The following is a 25,715-nucleotide window of genomic DNA, read 5'->3' as shown; positions in this document are numbered from 1 at the left end:
TTTTATAATTTGTTCTATAGTGCCACTCAGTGGTTAATGGTTATCCACTGGTTCTGGCATGACACTTTAGAAACTTTTCATTAGGTGCACTGGTCCCGGCTGAGGCTGCACTACCTCCTTCGCCAATTACTGCCCGCCTTCGGCACCTGCTGAGTGGGCACCTGCCCACAGCCCTGGCACAGCCAGACACGCACACTGCTGTTTTGTAAAACAATTAAGGCATTTCCTCCTGTCGTACACTATATATGACAGATAGATAGGCTGCAGTGTCTGGGACCGTCAATTATATGAACGTTTATGGAGTGACTGATTATATGCGTAAACATTAATGGAGTGGTGGGCTGGTTCTGTTGCCTATCTCCGATCTCCCGATGCGGCCCCCACTTGCACTTTGGCTCGGCACAGTTGCCATTCGATGCGAGTGTCTTGTTGAGTTTATCTTTAAATGAGGAGGTTGCAAATAACTCCAGAAAGACGTCCTCATCCATGTCATGCAAATATTCCAGCACAGGCAGCGCCTCTCCCAAAATCCTCTCCTAGCTCTCACATGTAAGCGCTCAATCCGCTCATGCAAAGCATTGTCAATAATGTGTGATTTTAATTGCTTGTAGGCCTACACTTTGAAATATTCTACCAATTTCATATGACAATGTGCCTTTTTTCACATGTAGGTTTATTATTTATTAGTTTTAACAGTAGGCCTACATTTTTGGAGTGAATAGGCTACTTGTGTTTAGATGCCTATCAGCTGATCAGACAATGCTGCTCTGCTTGTCTACGACAGAAAAACAAGTGTACAGACAAAGCCTACAACAGTTACAGCTCCCAACCAGATGTGACTTTTGGTATGGCGTGCGTCAAACATAGCCTATGCTGGAATGATAAATAACTAAAAATGTGGTCATCTCGCGGTACACTGTTTTTTTGGTGTAAATCACATAATAGAATGAGGGCCTAGTGTTACAAATTGCGGCTATTAGTAATGTTGGCTGTCAAATACTACGACAAAATTGTAATTGATGGTTTGCTGGGCTTTGAAGAGACAGGAGCTCGAGAAAATAATACTGTTCTGACCTGCCTCTGACAATTGTACCTCTGTGTTTTACTCAGATGCTTGCTAGTAAAAGCACTGACTGAACCCAGCTGTGACTGTGTCTGCTGCATTATTGAGAACCAGAAGACAGGGGTTACAATTGCATACTGGCCTACAGGGCAGCCCTCCGTAGATTTGTCTACAGCAGGGGTTTTCAACAGGTTGTCCGTGGACCACTGGTGGTTCGTGGAAGTATTGCATGTGGTCCCTGACCATTCATTTTTGTAATAATAATTTAAAAAAATTATATATAAGAATTATATATTAGTAGTCAATGGACCATTGGTTGAGAAACAGGGGGTTGAATACACGGATGCATAGCAAGTGTTACAAAAGCACTAATCTTAGCCCATATCCCCACACAACACAGCAGTGGTCCCCAGGTTGATTCTAAGTCAGGGTGGTGGTCCCTTGTTCATGATCAGTTGAAAATCCCTGGTCTACACTCTAGCCTACAGTTTATGCACTTCCACCATGGACAGCTATAGATAGAAAACAGCATAAACAATTCACTAACATTAAATTAACAACATAATATGTATATAGGCTAATATTGTTTTGCCAATCTTTTCTTTTTCTTGTCTTTTTCTTAACTCAACTCAGCTCAAACTTTATTTATAGAGCACAGCTAGATTACAACAGCCAATGGTTGACCAAACTGCTGACCTATGTTTGTTCACTTCAGGGGAAAAGGCACGCTCTACTCAGACAGTTTTATATAGTTTGAGGCGTGTGCTGGGTGCAGATTCCAAAAGAACATAATAGAAAATGAATTAAATACGCACTTCCAGTCGAGTAAGAGTCTTTATTCATAAAAAATGTGCTCTGCAGCAGCAGTCATACCAGACAGACAAACGCGTTTCGGCGCGCAGGCCTTCGTCAGTGTCAAAATTGTTTTGACACTGACGAAGGCCTGCGCGCCGAAAACTCTTACTCGGCTGGAAGTGCGGATTTAATTAATTTTCTGTTTGTTCACTTGTCACTAGTTGAACTCAGCATGCAAACATTTGTTCCCATTATTTGGTTCTCATGTAGGCTAGCTGGAATAAACACGGGCTACATTCTACAAGAGGACATCTATCTTTTAATATTTGCATTGTATACTGTAGGCTATACTGTCCGTCAAAGGCATTGTTTTGTGCATTTTCACACACGTTTTCATCTTAAGCCATGCAGCCTAGCCACGTTTTGGCACATGATGCGCAATTGACACCAGTCTGTGTTACATGAGCCACTTCTATTTAAAAAAGAATAAACTGACGATTTAACTGTTTCAAATAACAGTGTTGGCTTTAAAATATGAGAGAGATCGAGAGAGTTTCCCATGTGCAACCTTTGCCTAATTTCCTACTTGATTGATCACTGTAGCTCCTGTTGTGTGATCTTTGAATCTTTGGTTTTTGTTAAGTGTGTGTCTGGGGCAGCCAGGCATTCAGTGAGTGAAGGGGGGTGAGCTATAGACTCATTCTGTACCGTTTACGGTCAGTTTCTTTTGCTTTCAGTTTATCTTGCAGTATATTTTTGAGAAACGGTACTGACCTTCAGTGACCTATGAGGATGATGACATGTCAATGTTGTCATCTGTGGGAAGTGGGAGGTGAAGAAATGCCACAGAAAAAATAATTGGAATCTCAAGTCATCATTATTAGGAATAGGAAGGATGTGTGTGTGTGTGTGTGTGTGTGTGTGTGTGTGTGTGTGTGTGTGTGTGTGTGTGTGTGTGTGTGTGTGTGAGAGAGAGAGAGTGTGTGCGCGTGTGTGTGCATTCTATTCGACTAAAATATTACATATATTTTAATACATTTAACAAAGGTATTTTCTTTTATTCTTTTTTCATCCCATGGACCACCTGTAGACCTAATTATACCATGGACCACTAGTATGTAACAATTCAATCAACTCACGATACAATGTTTCACGATTTCTTTAACAAAAACATATTTTTATTATTATTTCTCTTACACAAATCTAGTATTTTCATCTCTTCTCTCTATTTCTTTTTTTTTTAAATACTGTGTTTTCTCTTATTCTCTATAGTAAAAATGTGTAGGAGTAATATAAAAAGTTCCGTTAAGATCAGTTACATAATGTTTAGAAGTGCGCATATAAAGTTGTACACAGATCAGTGCAGTTATAGTTGATATTGACCTGTTGTAGCGCCACAATGAGGCTGATTTGCATGAATAATTTAGCTGAAATCGCACGCTGTGTTCAAGATTTGAGGCATTTTGTTAAAAATAGACCAATCCTGCAAACCTTGGAAGGCAATCTTGGCCAATGGGGATGGAATAATGGGGAAGTGAACAGTTTCGTGTTGATCACATGACTATAGAGTGTCGCAGTCCCGCCCCCTTTCACGCCAGGCCCAGGAAATGAATCACAATGCATTTTTCCCATAGACATTTTTAAAAGTATTTAAAGACCTTTTAAGCGTCATACGAAGCCAACTCGAGTCGTGACAAATCATGACAACAAACACAATATTTTGGACCAAACAAATAATTACAAAGAAGAAAAACAACAAAAAAAGTGTTGTAACCTGCCGTTTTTGAGTGGTGCAACCACTCCAAGGAACAGCAATGTCCGTCATGATTTGTCACGACAAGAGTTGGCTTTGTCTGCGGCGTAAACGTCTTTAAATAAATACTTTTCTGAAAAATCTATGAGGAAAATTAATGGGGATTTCTTTTCCGGGTCTCTCAAGGGGGCGGGACAGCGACGCTCTATAGGGATAGTGTATACCGATTTGCGTGGATAAAATATAATGCACACACACCAGGGAGTGTGTGTGGCATCGACCAGGCCAGCGGTGCCGGAGATTAGCTGTACCCAGACGAAAGGACGCATACGGACGGACACACGGACGGGGTGCAAAATATACTCTCTCCGCATGCCTTCGGCCTGGTGGAGACAATGAACAAAACAAATATTACTATTATACTCTTACAAAGATCCTGCATTTTCTTTTCTTCTCTTTTTTTGTTTTAGTTTTTTTGCAATTTTTTGCATTACGATACATTGTTTATTAAATAAATCTATTTCAATTGTTACCAGTTTGAATCAATTTTAATCGATTTACGAGTATTTACAAAATATACAATAATAATAATCTTAGCCCATATCCCCACGCAACACAATTGGTCCCCAGGTTTATTCTTAGTCACGGTGGTGGTCCCTGCTTCACAATCCATTGAAAACCCCGGTTCTCAACCATTTCAGGCCGTGACCCTGAAATGATCATGACTTAACTTTTAACTTCTTAAACCCCAGGGGGGTCCAGGGGGAAAATCGGGGTCTCCATTGACACGCTGAGCACTGTTCAGAGGTGGACAGCCACTGCCAAACACACACACACGCGCACGCGCATACATGCACACATGCATGCATGCACACACGCATACACGCACACCCCCCCCCCCCCCACAACCTAACTCAGAGCTACAGGTGAGTTTTAACAAACCATGCATGTGTCTTACCGTTACCGGCACGGTATATTAACGGCTGTATATAACGGCTGTTATTGGCAGTTGCCACGTCTGCGGGGGCTTGCCCCGGCACGGACCGGCAGTGGAGTGTCGATCATAATCCCCCCCCCGGACAGTCTGGAGCCACTGCCGGAGAATAATAATAATAATAATAATAAGCTTTATTTATATAGCACCTTTCATACAGGGTTGCAGTTCAAAGTGCTTCACAGGCAGGACATACATCAAGTGCTTTACAGTTAGGTCATATAGGTTATATCAAACCCAATACAGTGAATATTAAGAAATAATAAGACAAGACAGTGAATGTGCATAAAGTCAGATATCGAGATAAAAATAGGCATGAGAAGGTCCAGCATTTAAGATATTTGTTAAGAGAAAAAATAAATAATAATAATAATAATAATAATAAAATACATGATGGGAAGCCTCAATAAAGTGCTACGGTAGGGTGGAGAAGGCAGGCTAATCTGAAGAGGTGTGTTTTTAGTTTTTGTTTGAAAATGTTGGCCTCTCTGATTCCTGAGGAATTGTATTCCATAATTTTGGTGCATAAAAAGAGAATGCGGCCTCTCCTATTTTCTTTCGTGGTTTCTTTTTTCCTTTTGTGATTAGTAAACCTGCTGTTGAGGATCTTAATGTTCTGGATGGAGTGTATGATGGTAAGAAATCTGTTACAGGGCCTTGGCTGTTGAGTGCTTTGTAAACTATAAGTAGTACCTTAAAATCTATTCTATGGGAATGCACTCGGTCCTTCTGGATCCTTGTCCAGACCTTTTATTATCAGATGACACTTAGGTCAAAGGGATGGGCTGCTGTTAACTTTCCTTGTTATTTCTTTCTTGTTTGTACTTGTCTCCAGGGTGTGCTGTTTTTCAGTGATGGAAAAAGTACTCACATTTCTTACTTAAGAAAAAGGTCAAAGGTAAAATAATTCAAGTACAAAAGTATTGGCATAAAAATGTACTTAAAGTACCAGTAGAAAGTACTCATTACCTGGGCCATGGCTCAGTGGTCCAGGCACCTTGGCTAGTAATCAAGTCTGGCAGTGTGCCGCGGGTTCGACTCCCGATCCCGATGGCCTTTACTGCATGTCTTCCCCCCCATCTCTCTCCCCATTTCCTGTCAGCCTACTGTCTGTCCCTCCATATAAAATAAAGGCAAAAGCTACAAAAAAGAAAGAAAAAAGAAAGTACTCATTATGCAGAATGTCCGATTTCACACCTGTATACTGTATACATGATGTTCATATCATGTATACAGTAAACTATAGTAAAACAAAAAAAATACAGATTTACTTGTTCTCATTACTACATTGCTGTTTTTGAGTTTGTATACTGTAAAATGAGTCAAATGATCTACGATAAGGCTTGCGAAATCAATTTAAAAAAATGTATCCCGATCCACAGGGGACTCTCTGGTTTTGCTTGGAAAGCCACCAGGCCTGTTTGAGGCCTAACCCTATTCCTTTCAGTTGCCTTATTCCGTTTTGCATGACACACACAGCACACTCCATATACATCTGTACACTGCAGCCATAAATGATTAATGACTTGCTCAAACCCCCAAACCAGTTCATGTTTGAATGTTATTGTCATTATTTACTTAATTTAGTACAAATAAATATAATTTAAACATTTAAACTTGTGTGTGGAGTCCCTTGTTTTGTCATGTTTTCCCTAGTGCAAACAGTTATAAAGAGAGGAGGGCGAGGACTATAGTTGTTATGCTCAGTGATGGAATAGTGTATCAATATGCCAGAGGTGGTTTTGTAATAATGATTAAAATGTTCAAAGTAACTAGTAAAGTTTTCAAATAATTATAGTTGAGTAAAAAGCACAGTATTTTCCATTGAGATGTATAGTGGTCATATAGATGTATAGGTCGCGAATACATAACAAGCGGCCGAATTGAGTTTTCTCCGACGGGTGGCTGGCATCTCACTTAGAGATAGGGTGAGAAGTTCAGTCATGCGGGAGAGACTCAGTTTAGAGCTGCTGCTCCTTCGCCTGGAAAGGAGCCAGCTTAGGTGGTTCGGGCATCTCGGGCGTCTCCCTATAGGGAGGTCCTCGATGCACGTCTAGCAGCTAGTATACTAACCAGGAAAAGGAAATGTGACCACATCGCACACCAACACTCATAGTGTAGGCTATATGGTGCTGCGTTGTTGCCTATCTGGTCATGACTCTTTAGTCGACTGGTTAACGTAGGCCTACGTGCCATTGGAATGGGGAACCCGGGTTCGCCTCCCGGCCAAGGCTACATTGGTGGCAGCGGTGTGTTTGGGTAACCTCTCTACAAGTATATGTTCCCGGAACGGCACAGACCTTAACCTGGGTAGTCGACAGCTCCGTCAGTCTCCCTGGGGCGGAGGTCCCCCCAGTCAGTGGAGCCTTGCGCCTGGCTGCGCTTCCAGCTAGGGGGGGGGGACGGGACGGACTGCAGGCTATACGGTGCTGTGTTGCTACTTTGTGCCCTGTGGTTTTAAACACTGTGTTAATTGTATTTTTTTCTTTTGCCGATTTATCTTTTCAACTGTGCACGACTACAGCATGGTAATTTGTTGACCATGTGTGCTGGCACATTTTACTGTGTTTCTTTGCTAATTTGTAATGCAATTTGTTGTATGACTTGCTGTGAAGTGCACAGACTCCTTGGGCTTGGTGTGATGTAAAATGACCTGAAATTGAAACTGAAAGTAAAAATCACACCTGGTGCAACTCCCCTCTCCCTCTCCCCCTGCCTCTCTCTCTCTCTCTCTCTCTCTCTGTGTAATTAGCAGGCAACAGTGCAACATTATCTCTCTCTCTCTCTCTCTCCGTTTCTAGCACAACAACGCCACTTTTGCCCCTACTGGTACTCTAAACATAGTCACAACACATAGTCACATAGGTTCGGACATAGGGACATTGCTGGTTGCACCACTCAAAAATACCATAACATTTTACTGAAATGCAGTACTTGAGTAAATGAGTCACAACTCTTCCTGCCAATCTCCCTCCTTCCAGTATATTGTTGGTGAGTAATTGCAGCCCCTCTGTAGTCCTCTGCCAATCACCCGAGAGTACAAGACGTAAAGGTTCGGTCCATCCCCAAATAAGGCGGCCTCAGAAAGGTAGATATATCAGAGGATGCGGGTAGACGGAGACACTATTCGGCTGACTGCTATAGGACAAGACTACAGGGACTTCTTGGATTATTCTTTTCTTTTTAGTTAAACTTATCAGTTTTGGACTTACTTTGTAGTGTTTAGTTATATATCCATTGTGTTGTAACCTTTTCCAGCATATTTTAAATACATCTTTATAAGAATATTTCATATTCAGAAGTTGTCCTTTTCACTGAAGACAGAAGTGACGGTGAGTTGCTCTTATTATATCAAGAGTGAAATGTTTCTAAATGGGTTTCACAGGCAGCATGATGATACATACATACAGCCAATGTCATATAATACAGAACCTATAAATGTCTTGGGTGAAAACTGTTTATAATATTTGGTATTATTAGCATAGTCATTATTATTACCGAAATTGCTCTGAAGTTTGTTCATCTTTAGTGGTTCTCAACCCTTTCAGGCCACGACCCCCCCAAATAATCACATTTGAACTGGGGACCCCCCCAACATAAATATATTTGAACTGAGTCCCTCCAAAATAATCATTTGAAATGGGGACCCCCCCCAAAATAGTTACAGTATATTTGAACTGGGTCCCCCAAAAATAATCAAAATATGGGGACTCCCCCATCATGATTAATTCAGCACTTGGAATGTACGACTCAGATAAATACTGTGGAAAATAGCCGATCTACAAGCTCACAACACCTCTCAATACTAGGCGTTGTGACTTGTGAGCATGTAGATCTGCCATTTTCACATTCTTTCTTATTATTTTACAGTTTGGCCAAATAAAACCAGTTGGCTTTGCTTACCTTTTATGCAGCAATGGACTTTTTTCCCTCTCTTTTTTTAGGTGATTAGGTGATTAAAATTCCGTAAATTGTCACTTCCCACCCAAACTCAGCAGGGCACTGCTCCATGGAACAGTGCCCTGTAGGCCAGGTCTAGCTAATCCGGTAATGGTCTACGACTACGACACATCAGTAATGGCCACGCCCAGGGCAGCCCTCTGTGGATTCGTCTATACCTCTTTTATACGTTTCTGGGGGAAAAGATTAATAACGTGTTCAATGCAAACTGTGTGGTCAAGGTGCACAGGAGAAACCAGAATTGAAGCGTTGATATCCCAAGCAGAATTATAGCAAGATCTGTGAATCTCGTGTAAATTAATTATCTTGAATGCCAAATATGTTTTATTTAATAATAATAATCATCATCATCATTTTCAACAGGTCAGATCTCCAGGATGTGGACCATGGTGAGAGTGTCAGCTGTTCTGTTGGTTCTGTTCATACAGAATGTTAGTGGAAACAGTGCAGGTAAACTGACTCTAATGTCTAATTAACATTAACATTCGCTGGGTGTATCTTAGTTATCTTATTGCTCTCTCTAAAAATCCCAATTTCTTTGGTAAAAAGTTATTATCATACTTAAAAATATGTTGTAGTATACATTATCAGTATACAAATTTAATAGAAATGATATCGGTATACAAAACGATCTAAAAATAATCCTGATTATTATCGCCGATATTGATGATGCAATAATACTGTAATGTATCATATCGCATTGTAATCAATGTCTATTTTGACCAGCAAAACTAAAAATAATAATCAGAGATGAGATATCGAAAATGTAACTTTGATTAACAACAATTTAGATAACAATTGGTACTGAATGTATTTTCCTGAAGTTGTCCTTGCTCCATAGCAGTGCAAGTGTAATTTTAGATTATTATAACTTCACAGCACATGACGGGGACATTCGACTGGTAAATGGAGTGAACAGCTGCTCCGGCAGAGTGGAGGTCTACTTCCGTGGACAGTGGGGGACAGTGTGTGACGATGCCTGGGACATTAATGATGCCAAGGTGGTGTGTAGACAGTTAGGATGTGGCGAGGCACTGTCAGCTCTATCCAGTGCACGTTTTGGACATGGCAGTGGTTCCATCTGGTTGGATGATGTCACCTGCGGAGGCAGTGAATCAAAGCTTGCACAGTGCTCACATATAGGTTTGAGAAACCACAACTGTGGTCACAGTGAAGATGCTGGTGTTGTCTGTGATGAAGGTAAACATGGATATATATACTGTACTGTACAGTGGCCTAATGCCCTTCTTTCTTATATACTGCACATCATACTGTAATTATACATTTTAGTATTATTTGTTTGTTTGTTTTTTCTTGTTTCTTGTTCTCTAAAACAACTACATTTTACACTACTCAACTCTGTCTACAGTCTACACTATCAAAACTTTTAACACTACTAATACTTTGACACCTTACCACCTTTAAAACCTTTAGAACCTTTAAAAGCTTCAAAACATAGAACCTTAAACAACTTTTAAATACTTCAACATGTTTAACACTATTAATACTTTAACTACCATATTTGTAAACTTTTAACACTACAAATACTTTAAAACTTTGAACACTAATGCAACTCTGAATATACTTAATACTATCAACATTCTTAGCGATACTGTTTCTTCCGGAACAGTACTTTCTAGTTGTATTAACTGTTGTAAATAGAAGTTCACACACTATTTTAAGATATGGTAAACATGTACTTCAAAATTGCATACCTTTCAACTTGTTGTTATGGACACATTTTATTTGAGTGTTTCACTGAGCAAAACTTTAATGCTCTTCTTTCTTTCAGTATACAGTATTACACATCATACTGAGTATTAATCTTTTGGGGTACCGCTGTTGTTTTCCTCTTTACAGTAGCAACTCGTCGGACTAGCAGGCGTACTACACTTGATGATGGTAAACATATTTTGAACTGCTGTGTTGCTGTGAAAAAAAAACAGTGAAAAGGTTTTAATTGTTTATTTGTTTATTAACATTAAAAAAGAGGCATGTCATTATTTTTTTTAATAGTTTATTTTAAATCTAACGTCCACTCTCTCTCACACTTATGCCAGTGTGCCAGTGATCACCATCCTTTGTGCCAATGTGGCAATGTTGGCACCGGTGCCAAAGTTTGCCTATCGCTGCTCTAGTGTCCACACAGACATACATGGTAGCATTGAAGGCCTGAGTGTTGTTTACAAATATCTATGAAAATGTATTTTTGATTTACAACAATGTTGACAACAATATTGTTACTGAATGTATTTTCCTCAAGCTTGGTCCAACTTGGCCGTTACATTGTCGAACTAATGCGCCGTCGTAATTACAAGCGGGTCCCCCAATCTCCCAGACTCCCTCCCTAGTCAGAGTTCAGAGTTCAGAGTTTTAATGCCCAACGGCCAGTGCCCGTTGGGCATTGGACGTTGGGCACTGGCCTACTTGGAACGATGCAAGTTGGAAATGTGTCAGGCATGCCTAAATATGGAGTGTGCTTATGGAGTTGAACCGTGGGTCCGACCGACTCGACACCGGGCACTGCACCCCCTGTGGAGGTGTGGAACGCATGTGTCAAATTTGACACACGTTGACAGGTCGGTGGGGCGAACGGTTCTCGAGTTATGTGGATTACAGATGTACAGAAGTACAGACAGAGACTTGGTTCATTTAAAGTTAAGTTGTATTAACTACTGTTCTAAATAGAAGTTCAAAACACTATTTTATGGTAAACGTGTTTAAAGATTGCATACCTTTCAAGTTGTTGTTATGGGCATATTTTCTTTTAGTGTTTCACTGAGCAAAACACTGTAGAAAAAAAGAAGGGAATCTTTCTTTCAGTATTACACATCACATCATAGCCTACTGTCTGTAATTATACATTCTAGTGTATTAATCTTTTGGGGTACCGCTACACATCACATCATAGCCTACTGTCTGTAATTATACATTCTAGTGTATTAATCTTTTGGGGTACCGCTGCAGTGTCTCACTGCTGTTTTCCTCTTTACAGTAGCAACTACACCGTTCGAGTCCAGTCCGACTCTATGGCCTACTACACTTGATGAAGGTAAACAAATTATGAACCGCTGTGTTCCTATTGCCTAGTGAAAAGGTTTTAATTGTACTAAGTATGTTGTACAGTAAATGTACCACATCTATCTCACAACAAAGCATATTCATTTCAAGGTTTCCTCACCTATAAAATTTATTGTAAATTAGATATACAGTAGTGTAGATTTAGTTGCTTTTAATTAGGCATGTAACGATTCACTCAATTCACGATACCATTCAAATAAAATAAAAATCCCAGACAAAAAACACTTTTCTAATATTTACCCAAATAACCCGGAACGATTTCTATTGTAATTTCTTTTGGGTCAAATCTTAGATTGACTGGCCTATAGCTTATAGGGTTTGGGTCAAATCTTAGATTGACTGGCCTTAGTTTAGGGTTTGGGGTGTCGGACTTGTGTGTGTCGGACTGTTAGGACGTCGGACACAAGATATAGGCACCCATGAAAATAGCTGATCTACAAGCAGTGCGAGGCGTTTTGAGCTTGTAGATCGGCTGTTTTCACAACGGTTGCCTCTTTCTTGCGTAATATTTGACAATACGGCCAATTTGGTATCAAATAGGTCTTAAAAGTAATGAAATCGTCTTTATAAATGTGCAGATACCCTATCGGTTTGTTTACCGCTGAGTGAGAAAACACTGTTGCACATTAAAGCTAATCGTCTGAGGGACCCCCAACATCATTCGGGGAGACCCGCCATGTGGGGGCCCACAGCATCATTTAGGGACCCAACTGGGAACCACTGCCCTTATAGTGACCTTTGATCCCGCAGCGCAGAGTGGCTTGTAAACTTGGAAGTGATGTCACTGAGGAGGAAGTGATGTCTGTGTGTCAAGTCTGACAAGTCCTCGAAAAGACGTGCTGTGATTGGCCAGTAGTCACTTTGAGTGGCAGCGTGCCCCAGACCCAGAGGAGGCGTCTACCTTTTTATTATGTCTATGATGTACGTTGGCTTTGTAATGGGGTAATGATTAACCTGCACTCATTTTCAGTGGTGTAGAAATAATTTAAAAAAAGTTACTCCCCTTCTGTTTTTGAGTGGCTAGCACCACTCCTATGTGTATGTGTACGTCCGTCCAAGCACGGAAATAGCGTTTGTTGACCACCAAGTGTCACTGTTGCACAGCCTAACACACGTACACGTACACACACACACACACACACACACACACACACACAGCCAATTTGGTTACCGTTTTTGTGCACTCTCAGAGTACAATTATCACTGACGATTTTACTGTGTGCACTGTGGTTTGCACAGCACTATTAAAACCTGATGCATAATATGATCCCGTTTCTTTTTCCCTCCCCTCCCACAAACTTCTAGCCCTACAAGCAGAACCCAATGCTACTGAAGTTTCTGACATTTTTGAGACCCAGACCATGGGGTCGTATTCCACCTCCACCCTGCCACCGGGTACGCACACATAAATAAACGTAAATACCTTCGGATACGTCCTTCTGCGCTCTTTGACGGCTTTTGTTCGTTTGAGGGCTTCTGAATTTGTGAACTATAAGTACCTATAAATACCGCTGCGAATATCTCCTGTGGCGCGGAAGCCGTTAAGTATTTTTAATCTTTGTTTGACCGATTTGGTCGCTTTGATTCTTCTCTTCCTTCCTTGTTTATTGACACCTCATTGTACCGCCTATCTGGCTAGCTAGTGGCTATAGCTATGACAGAGCAGATCAGAGGCAGGAACGTAGCCTGCATGCACAAGCCAACCGCACATCGGGAGGCGGTACAATGAACGGTAAATAAACAAGAAGAATCAAAGCGACCAAATCGGTCAAACAAATTTCAGAAAAGCTTTACGTTCCGAGAGGGGCTAACAAACTTCCTGCCTGTGCCTCTCTGTGTGTGTGTGTGTGTGTGTGTGTGTGTGTGTGTGTGTGTGTGTGTGTGTGTGTGTGTGTGTGTGTGCGCGCGCGTACCTTGCTATGGTATCTACTCTCTATACGCACACACAGAGGAGGACGTATTTAGCTGTGCTCAGGATGGACACCGCTACAGTGACAAGGACTTGTGGAAGCCGGATCCCTGTCACATCTGCATCTGCGCCACGGGAACCGTCCTGTGCGACGTAATTATCTGCGATGAGCTGAAAGACTGCTCCAAGCCCGAGATCCCATTCGGAGAGTGTTGTCCCTTCTGTGCAGCTGAGCCGGCCCTGACCAGTGGTCGTAATTTATTTATTTCACACCTCTCATAAATAAATTACCGTGTGCAAAAACAGAAATCCCGTTTGTTTGCTTTGGGCGGAATTTGGGAAGAGGGGGGACGTGTTGATCAAAGGCTTTGCCATGCAGGCACTATTTTATATCCTTTGGTTTGAATACTGTCCTCCTGACTGTCCCCCAAACAAACAAAGTGATGATTCAAAACAATTTCAACAATGACACTTCTGACAAGATTTCAGTGAAATGCTGCCTCTGTTGTTAATCCCATAGCTGGCTCACCTTGGCCCCAGCTTGGTTCAATGCTGTCGTCTGCTCTTTGCATGGTATCAGAAAAACATATGGAAGTCATTATGGAAATTCCTCACTCAAGCAGACAGCGTCTAGAACGTACTATTCTACTCAATTTTTATGAGGGTCTCTTTGCGAGATTTGGAAGCGTGTGAGCTTTTAGATCTGCTATCTTTAAAGAATGTTCAGGGATGCAATTAAAGGGCACCTGCAGGCTGCAATGAGTCAACATTATGGATTTGTCATACAGCTCTGTTCATGGTTGCAGGAAGAAAAAGAAAAACATTTGAGGCACATCATTGAAATCAGAAGTGTCATTGTCTGAACAAACATGCCATTTGATACAAAAGCTTTATTGAAATGCTCTATTTATCTATTTTCTAATCATGCAATACAATATCAAGTGCTTAATTAAACACACACACACACACACACACACACACACACAGCACATGTACGTATGCAGTACATCACCACTCAGTTCAGACAGGTCTGATTTTTGTGTTTACTCTCTCCATCAATCTACTACTTCCTGTCCACCAACCATAGTCCCAGAGATGACCTGTTACACTGACGAGGGCCTAAACTATCGGGGGACGGTTGCCAGGACGGGCTCTGGGAGAACCTGCCAGAGATGGTCGGCACAGACACCTCAGAAACACTTCTCAGCCACAGTCTATCCACAAACGTAAAAACACCTCATCTGCAGGATCTATCCATCTATAATTCTATATAGATAACTGTCTGTCTGTCTGTCTGTCTGTCTGTCTGTCTGTATAATACTTACCTACTAAGTATATACTACTGTATACCTACCTACATATTTTTGACAGAGGCCTGGACAACAACTACTGCCGTAATCCAGACGGTGACAGGATGCCATGGTGCTTCACCACTGACCCACAGAAACTATGGGAGTTTTGTGATGTCCCCAAATGTGTTGGTGTTACAGAGCCAGGTAACGTGCACTTCTCATGAATCCGACCCTACTTTGCTGCGACCACCATTACATTTTCAATGGGCACTGAACACATGGACGGATTCACAAGCACATTTTATTTTCCACGAATGCACAACAAACGTCTTTATCATTATTTTATTTTAGTGCTTCACTCACTGAGCAAAACACTGTAATTCCCTTCTTTCTTTCTTTCTTTCTTTCTTGAACCGCTGTGTTCCTATGGCCTAGTGAAAAGGTTTTAATTGTACTGTAAGTAAGTATGTTCTACCTTACAACAATGAATATTAATTTCAAGGTTTCCTCAAATTAATTGTAATAGATTTACTTGCTTTAAATTACACATGTAACAGTAACGATTTACGGCCGAACTACACCAAGCCCTTTAAAATAGGACTGGATCTATTGGTAGCCTGTATAGTACGTGTGTGCGGCCTGGTGTAGCTTGCCCATCACTCAACTCACGATACGATTCAAATCACAATATGAGGTTCACGTTACGATTCCAGATTTGTTATTTCCTTTCATTATTATAATTATTAACAAGTGTCAATGAGCATAAGCTGGTCGTCACATACACACAAGACTTTTCTATGGCTGCCAATGCAACTTTTTCCAACCCTTAATCACATACGGACAAACATCTATGCCGATAATATCTAACTTGCGGAGGTAACGTGCCTTGTCCACGGGCAACAGATCTTTCAGAGTATGGCATTGCAAATACGTTTGATAATCGCTACTCTGCGCAATATTGTTTTGGAAATGCCGCAAATTGCATTGCAGTGAACGAGAGCAAATCACAACTTCCCCCGGGGGTGGTGACTCCGCCCTGAATACGCGCTGTGGTGTCAGTCTATGAATGATAGACCTTTCTTTACATTCATCTCTGATTGGTTTAAAGTATGCATAGCACACTTAGATTACATTTTATACTGGATTACATTCTTCACTCAGAAGCACACCTTAATTGGCTAATCAGTAGCATGAAACCACCTGTGCACACACCCGCAGCAGGGTATAACATTAAAACTTAGTAATAAAACTTACCAGAGATCACAAAAGTGTAAAAACAAAAACGGCTTGGCCATCCAAAATATGTTTGCTTCATCAGAAAACAAGACTTTAGAACATAAAAGAAACTCTGCAACTTAAACGACCTAAGGCTGTTTCAATGTATGTGTAGAAAACAGTGTCCTGCTCTGCTCTCTTGCTCTCCTCTCCTTCTCTACTCTACTCTCCTCTCCTGCTCTCTTGCACTCTGTTCTGAAATAGGTTTGGTTCTGCATTCTCTTTCTGAGGACTTCTTTTCCGGCTACGAAGGTAAACATGAATATATATTGCATTATGAACCGCGTGGTGTTCTTACTGAGAATGTTTTAGTTATCTAGTATATTCGCAGTGGTTGGAAAAAGTACTCAATTCTTTAATTCTCTTAAGTAAAACTATCAATACTGCAATGAACTCCACAGAACATATCAAAGAAATATCAGTTACTTTGTAGATTTTTATTATTATCACATAATATACATTAGGCTACCCACTTCAGCCCTATGTACATTTCGGCCATTTGGAAATAACTGAACTTCTTTTTTTGCTTGAAAACATGTGAAATTGGACATTATGCGTACTTTTAAGTACATTTTGATACTCAATCGTTACTGTATGTTGTAAATGTAATAATACTTTACCTAAGTGTGTCAATCTCAAGGTTTCATCAAGTTTAAGTAAAATTGTAATATAGCTACTTAACATAGCATAATACATTAATTTAATAGCTACATACATATTTTACGTAGAAATATACATTTGTCACAGTTCGTGTCAGGGGAGATTGTTTGATTGATTGATTGATTGATTGAATACTTTATTAGTCAGAAATGTAAACAGTGCGAGGTACAGTCAGACATTAAAGCTAATGAGCTAATAAGTAACAGTCAGTACCACCCAGAAAACAGGAACTATAACATTTGTTTTGGAGTCAATAGTCAGATCCTCAATGTTCTGCCCTCTTGCCTCCTACGTCCTGTGTCCTCCAGCATGGTGCTGTTACGGTGAAATTGGTGATCTGCCGAAATGTGTGACCATCTTGTGAACTTCACATGGCCCTGTTAATAAAGACAGCAGTGATGTACGTTCAAACATCGGCATTATACTGTATGACTGTCAAGTCCACAAGATAGGGCGAGGAGGCAGAAATGACAGTTTTGGGTTGTATGGCTGTATGACAGTATGGCTGGCTCTGGGGCCATAACGAAAAAGGGGAAACCACACCGGAGGAGAATCCAAAAATACGTATTTTTATTTCATACTTTACAATAGAAATAGTAATTAAATAATTGAAGTTTCCAACTGAAACTGGCAGGGAAACATGCTGCCCAAAACTTATAACCAAACAAAAGAACAAGGGTGCTTTCCTGCGGCAGCCTGTGGAGAAATGCAGATCTGGAGTGCTGTGAGAGCAGGTCTCTTATATAGTGTTTGGGGAGGACACTGGCCAGGTGTCTCCTCTTCCACTAATCATCTCTGGCTCCGCCCTCCAACACTGCAATGGAACTGTTAAAGGCACAGCCACACATACACACACAGAACCCCATATAGTAGACTAAAGGCCCAGGGGGCCGTCACAATGAAGACAATATAGCATCGCCTGCTTGGACCAGGCCACACACACTCCTATTTTGGGCACGTTTTATTTGGTGAAGGCGCAACCCAGACAGAGCAGATGTCTCCAAACCCATACAAATCCACTTTTCCGTTTCATTTAGCTATAGATATCCCAAGCTGCCCCCCCCCCCACACACACACACACACACACACCTCTCTCTCTCTCTCTCTCTCATTAGCAGGCAACATTGCAGCACTATCTCTCTCTGTTTCTGGCGCCCCCTACTGGTACCCTATAGTCATATACTCATGCTCATGGTCACATAGGTGAACATGGACATATGCCACATGCCACATACATACATAGGTGTACACGGACATTGCTGGTTGTATGAGTGGTTGCACCACTCAAAAACTGTCAAATAAATAAAGTCCCTCACATTTGTATGTAAATTACATCCTGCACATAATTCTACATTCATTAAAACTCTGAACTCTGACTTCATGGGGAGAGAGTCGAGTTATTGCGAGTTATTGACTCTAATGATCATTATAAATAACAATGTGAGACAACATTTTTAAAAGGAAGGGAAAAGGTTATATTTGTGTACAATCAAAATAGGTTGGAATTTTCTATGTGGTGTCATTAAAAATAACGTTGACAATTGACATGGCACGATGCCAATTTATAAAATACAAACATGGCACTTTGTTTCCAAAAAGGTTGCAGACCCCTGGTCTATTGTATTCATAGTAGCTACCAACCCCGTGTTTCATAGTCCATTGTATTCATAGTAGCTACCAACCCCATGTTTCATAGTCTATTGTATTCATAGTAGCTATACCAACCCCATGTTTCTCTATTGTATTCATAGCATAGTAGCTACCAACCCCATGTTCATGTTGCATGGACTTAAGGTGGACATACAGTAAAGTAGAGACATCTGCTCATGCTCTAGTCTACTGCATACATGGGAAACTGGCGGCCCGGGGGCCATATGTGGCCCCCACCTTCACTTAATGCAGCCCTCAGGTTAATATTGGAATACTGATATTATTTATTTCAGCTGTTACAATTTTATTCATGCAACATGACCGGGTTTAATTACTTCAGTCTAAATTAGTAGCTTAATGAGTAGTATTAAAATGTTATTGTCTTTTTTTTATGTCCAATATATTTGTATTTTGTTCATAAAGTTAACATAAATATAATTAAAGGCATTTGAAAGGCATTTGAAATCAAATAAAATTTTTCCTTTTTGTCATTTTTGTTCATACAGTATTTCAGTCATTCACATCATACTATACATCTAATGGTTTGGAGTGTTGTTTTCCACTGTACACTGCAGCAGCTGCAACCACTGCAGCACCTACTACGACTAACGACTACGACTACACCACCGACACCGACAGCGACTACGACTACACTACAGCATCTGCTGATTATGGCAACTCCTCCGAGTCCATCTACCTATTCAACACTACAACAACCTCACTCGACGAAGGTAAACACCAATATATATCTCATTATGAACCGCTGTGTTCTTACTGAGAATGTTTTATTTATCTAGTATGTTGATTACTTTCGTTTTAAAATATTGCATATTTGTTAGTGTATTAAAAGCAATTCACTTAATAAAAAAATATACATAATTTTACTTGTGTATTGTGTATTGTTTAATCATTACATTTTTATCTAAATACTGTTAACAAAATTGAATTATATCTATGAAATTATTTTTTTGATTAACAACAATGTTGACAACAATATTGTTACTGAATGTATTTTCCTCAAGCTGTCCTTGCTCCAAAGCAGTGCAAGTGTCATCTCAGTATTCATTATTATTATAACTTAACAGGAGATGACTGGGACATTCGACTGGTAAATGGACGGAACAGCTGCTCTGGCAGAGTGGAGATCTACTTCAATGGACAGTGGGGGACAGTGTGTGATGATTCCTGGGACATGAGTGATGCCACGGTGGTGTGCAGACAGTTAGGGTGTGGCGAGGCACAGTCAGCGGTGGTGGCTGCTGATTACTTCGGAACAACACGTTTTGGACCAGGCAGTGGGACCATCTGGTTGGATGATGTCGGCTGCACAGGCAGCGAATCAAAGCTTGCACAGTGCTCACATAGAGTTTGGGGAACCCATGACTGTGGTCACCGTGAAGATGCTGGTGTTGTCTGTGATGAAGGTAAACATGAATATATACTGTACTGTATTTTGAGCTGTTGTGGCTATATGGCCTATAGCGGCCAAAAACAAACAAACACACACTGACTCTCTCACACACACACACACACACACACACACACACACACACACACAGTCACACACACACACACACACACACACACACACACACACACACACACACACGCACACACACACACACACACATGAAAATAGTACAGTAGGCAATCATTGGGTGAAAATAGCATCATTGGCAATATGTTCACTACATGATGTAGTATATAGGGTTTAAGTGTTATTATTATTTTATCTAATCTAAATATCTAAATGTATGATATATGAACGTGTAGGCCTACTTTAAATTGCATACCTTTCTTTTAATGTTTCACACTAAAAGACACTGTAAAGGTAGCATTTTTGTGGCTATTAATCAATATGTATTTTTTGGCATTGTACAGTGGCTTAAAGATGGAGTGCCACGATTTTTTCCACCCTAAAACATGATCATCAGGTATTATTATAATATAAGTATACGAAGAACTTTTTCCAAAAAGTGTACAGTATTTGTTAAAGTCATGCTTTTATGTGGACACGCCCACCAGTTCATTAAGTACGCCTGGTTTGCCTGGTGGGTGGTGATCCACCTGAACTGAAGCCGCACCCACAGCTGTTGTATGATAAAGGGGGAGGGGTTAGGGGAGGGGCTGATAGTGTGATGTCATTATATTACTTGTCCCGTTTGACTGTCAAGGGTTCAGCCTCCAGGAAGAAACCCTAAATACAAAGTTAATACACCATTGCACATGCAAACGACTCCAGGGTGTCTAATGAAGTACTGTCACCTCATAGACACATGAAAAACTGGAAAAATACAGAAATTGTGGAATTCCATCTTTAATGCCCTTTCAGTATATTGTTACACATCATACTGTAATTATATATTTTTAAGTTTATATTTTGCCCCTCTTTACGGTAGAGACTATAACACCTACAACTACAAGGCCACACGCGCACACACACTGTTTTGGGCAAGTTTTATTTGGTGGAGGCACAACCCAGACAGAGGTCTCCAAAATCATACAAATCCACTTGTCTGTTTCATTTAGCTGTGAAAACCTCAAGCTGGACCAATAGGACCAGAGTTTACACAACACTCGGTGAAGGTAATCATTAATGTATTCTGGCCCTCTAGTGTCTACACAGACATGCAGTACAGTCGAGATATCTGCTAATAATTGCTAAATTGTTCTATTTTTGTCATCATACAGTCTCTTTCGTTCATATTTCAGTCATTCACATACTAATTATAATGGTTTGTTTGGTAGCGTTGAAGGCCTGAGTGTTATTTTCCACTGTACACTGCAGCACCTGCAACGACTGTAGCACCTACGACTACCTGGGACTACCCTGACTATGGCTACAACATCAACATCCCTCTAACCAACACTACAACAACCAAAACAACAACAAACACAATACTCGATGAAGGTAAACATGAATATATATATATCGCATTATGAACCCCTATGTTCTTCCTGAGAATGTTTTATTTATCTACTTTATTGGTTACTATTGTTTAAAAAATATTGCATACCGTATTTGTTTGTATATTAAAAGCAATTAGCTTAATTAATTAAAACAATAATTAATTGATTAACAAAAAGATGACAAAAGTATTTTTACAGAATGTATTTTCCTCAAGCTGTCCTTGCTCTATAGCAGTGAAAGTGTCATCTCAGGATTGTTTATTATAACTTCACAGTACATGATGGGGACATTCGACTGGTAAATGGAGGGAACAGCTGCTCCGGCAGAGTGGAGGTCTACTTCCGTGGACAGTGGGGGACAGTGTGTGATGATTTCTGGGACATGAATGATGTCCAGGTGGTGTGTAGACAGTTAGGATGTGGCAGGGCCATGGGGTCACCAACACGTTTTGGACCAGGCAGTGGTCCCATCTGGTTGGATAATGTCGGCTGCACAGGCAGTGAATCAAAGCTTGCACAGTGCTCATATCCAGGTGTGGGAGTACACAACTGTGGTCACCGTGAAGATGCTGGTGTTGTCTGTAATGAAGGTACACATGAATATATGTTGTACTGTACTTTGAGCTGTTGTGGCCTATAGTGGGCAAAAACAAACAAAACCAAAATTACCGGTATAATTGCATTTACAATATTGAAATAATTTGAAGTACATTGTAAATCATGTATACTTACTGTAGAAATATAGGCCTACACTCAGTGGTGAAAATGTAACTAACATTTACAGTACTTAAGTACTGTACTTAAGTACAATTTTGAGTTATTTGTACATTACCAATACTTTTACTTCTACTCCACTATCCAAAATTGTACTTTTACTCCACTACATTTATTTGAAAACTTTACTTACTACTTTGTAGATTTTGATTACTATAACAAGACATACTCCACACTAACCACATCAACATACATTTCGGCCATTTGAAAATAGCCGATCTACAAGCCCACAATGCGTTGTGTTGCGATGCATTGTGAGCTTGTAGATCTGCTATTTTCTAAATATTTTTAACAGTTGAAATGTTGAAATTGGACATCCTGCATAATAAGTATACTTTCTACTTTTGTTACTTTAAGAACATTTTGATACCCAAGGGCTGTATTTTGCGTGTCTTAAGTACCAGGTCTTATTACTTAACTTAAGACCTGGAGGCGTGGTCAATGCTCTTTGGCCACTCAGAATAGCCAAATGGCATTGATCACGCCTCCAGGTCTTAAGTTAAGTAATAAGACCTGGTACTTAAGACACGCAAAATACAGCCACTTTTGTACTTTTACACAAGTAAGTTTGGAATTCCGGACTTTTACTTGTAACGGAGTATTTCTATATTGCAGTATTGGTACTTTTACGTAAATAATTTGAGTACGTTTTCCACCACTAGCTACACTATTAGTTTTAATTAAACACACATGAACTCTAATCTAGTGTTCCATTCGGCAAAAAATGCAGTAGACAATTATTGGGTGAATATCAGATTGGATGTTCGCTACATGATGTAGTTGTAGTATATAGGGTTTAAGTGTTTATTATTATTACTACACTCACGTAGCACCTGCAACTACCAGGGGCTACCCTACCAGTGACTTTGGCCCTATGACCCATGACTACTCCATCAACCTCCCTCTAATCAACACTACAACAAGCAAACCAACAACGAACACAACACCCGATGAAGGTAAACATGTTGTGTTCTTACTGAGAATGTTTTATTTATCTATAGTATATTGGTTACTATCCATTAAAAATATAGCATATTTGTTTGTGTATTTAAAGCAATTTAGCTTAATTAATACAATAATGAATTGATTAACTAAAAGTTGACAACAACTTTTTTACTGAATGGATTTTCCTCAAGCTGTTCTTGCTCCAAAGCAGTGCAAGTGTCTTCTCAATATTGATTATTATAACTTCACAGCACATGACGGGGGCATTCGACTGGTAAATGGAGGGAACAGCTGCTCCGGCAATTATATAATTATAATGGTTTGTTTGGTAGCGTTGAAGGCCTGAGTGTTGTTTTCCACTGTACACTGCAGCAGCTGCAACGACTGCAGCACCTACGACTACCGACTTCAACTACACAGCCTACAACTACATCGACTACAACTTGTACTTCACCCCCAGACCAATGCCTAAAACGAATGCACCAACAACGATCACAACACTCGATGAAGGTAAACATGAATATATATCGCATTATGAACTGCTGTGTTCTTACTGAGAATGTTTTATTTATCTAGTATACATGGTTACTTTTGTTTAAAATAATTGCATATTTGTTTATGTGTATTCGAAGCAATTAGCTTAATTAAAATAATAATTAGCCTAATTTGACTTGTGTATCTTTGAATCATTACATCTAATCTAAATGCAATATCTACTGTAAACATAATTGAATCAAAAATATAATGAAATTTTGATTAACAATAATGTTGACAACAATATTGTTACTGAATATATTTTCCTCAAGCTGTCCTTGCTCCAAAGCAGGGAAATGTCATCTCAATATTGATTATTATAACTTCACAGGGGGCATTCGATTGGTAAATGGAGGGAACAGCTGCTCCGGCAGAGTGGAGGTCTACGTCCATGGACAGTGGGGGACAGTGTGTGATGATTTCTGGGACATGAATGATGCCAAGGTGGTGTGTAGACAGTTAGGATGTGGCGAGGCACAGTCAGCAGTGCTGGCTGGTGCTGACTTTGCCTCAGCATCAACACGTTTTGGACCAGGCAGTGGTCCCATCTGGTTGGATAATGTCGGCTGCACAGGCAGTGAATCAAAGCTTGCACAGTGCTCATATCCAGGTGTGGGAGTACACAACTGTGGTCACCGTGAAGATGCTGGTGTTGTCTGTAATGAAGGTACACATGAATATATGTTGTACTGTACTTTGAGCTGTTGTGGTCCTATGGCCTATAGTGGGCAAAAACAAACAAACATACATTTACCGGTAATTGCATTTACAATATTGAAATCATTTGAAGTACATTGTAAATAATGTAAACTTAGAAGTGTAGGCCTACACTTAAGGCCCCTTTTCCACCGGTTGGTTCCCAGTGGAAACCGGTTCAGTTCTTTTTGGTTCGTCCATGAGCCAGAGCTCCAAAATTGAAACGTTAATTATGAATTGAGTGTGCAAAACCATACCTATATTAGATTGTTATCACCATTAAACTTCCCCAATTGAGTACTTACATGAAGACAATGATTTATTGTATTACAAATTTTACTAAATTTTATTAAACGAATTGCCTAAGTCATTTTTTCAAGGTTTTCAGGAAACACAAAAAACTGTGCCAAATGTAGAATATTTTATATTTCTTAATTATTTCAATTCCAAAAAATATGAAAAAATATGACTATTGACATACAAATAAAGGTGTATGTCAATCATGTAACATGTAAGGATAAAATGACTTAGGCCAATATCTGAACATGCCATTTTAACTTAGGCAATTATAAACGTTATTTAGGCCAAATTACTTCTGCAGTAAGTGACTTAGGCAAAATGTTTTATTCCAATTATTTTTAATAGACCATGGTTTAGGGTCAGCCACAGAGTGTTTAAAATAATATCAGAGCACAAAGACATTTGACACTGAAGGGGAGTGAATGGGAGTGAATTTGGAGTGAATGGGAGTGAATTTGGAGTGAATGGGACTGAATGGGAGATACTGTTAGGCCTACTATGGGACTGAATGGGAGTGAATGGGAGGTACTGTTACTATGGGACTGATACTATGGGACTGAATTGGAGTAAATGGGACTGAATGGGAGGTACTGTTACTATGGGACTGATACTATGGGAGTGAATGGGACTGAATGGGAGTGACAGTCACATAGTAACAGTACCTCCCATTCACTCCCTCTCTCCCATTCACTCCCATTCAGTCCCATTCACTCCCATTCACTTTTATTCACTCCCTTTCACTCTGAATGGGAGTGAATGGGAGTGACAGTCCCATAGTAACAGTACCTACCATTCACTCCCATTCACTCCCTTTCACTCTGAATGGGAGTGAATGGGAGTGACAGTCCCATAGTAACAGTACCTCCCATTCACTCCAATTCAGTCCCATTCACTCCCCCATTCACTCCCATTCACTTTTATTCACTCCCATTCAGTCACATAGTAACAGTACACCCCATTCACTCCCATTGTGTCAGTCCCATAGTAACAGTACCTCCCATTCAGTCACATTCACTCCCATTCAGTCCCATTCACTCCCATAGTATCAGTCTCATAGTAACAATACCTCCCATTCACTCCCATGCACTCCCATAGTATCAGTCCCATACTAACAGTACCTCCCT

This window comes from Protomyctophum parallelum, assembly GCF_964188405.1.
Source record: "Protomyctophum parallelum genome assembly, chromosome: 3".
Lineage (NCBI taxonomy): Eukaryota > Metazoa > Chordata > Actinopteri > Myctophiformes > Myctophidae > Protomyctophum > Protomyctophum parallelum.
The sequence above is the reverse complement of the archived record's forward strand: the minus strand, read 5'-3'. Positions refer to the sequence as shown.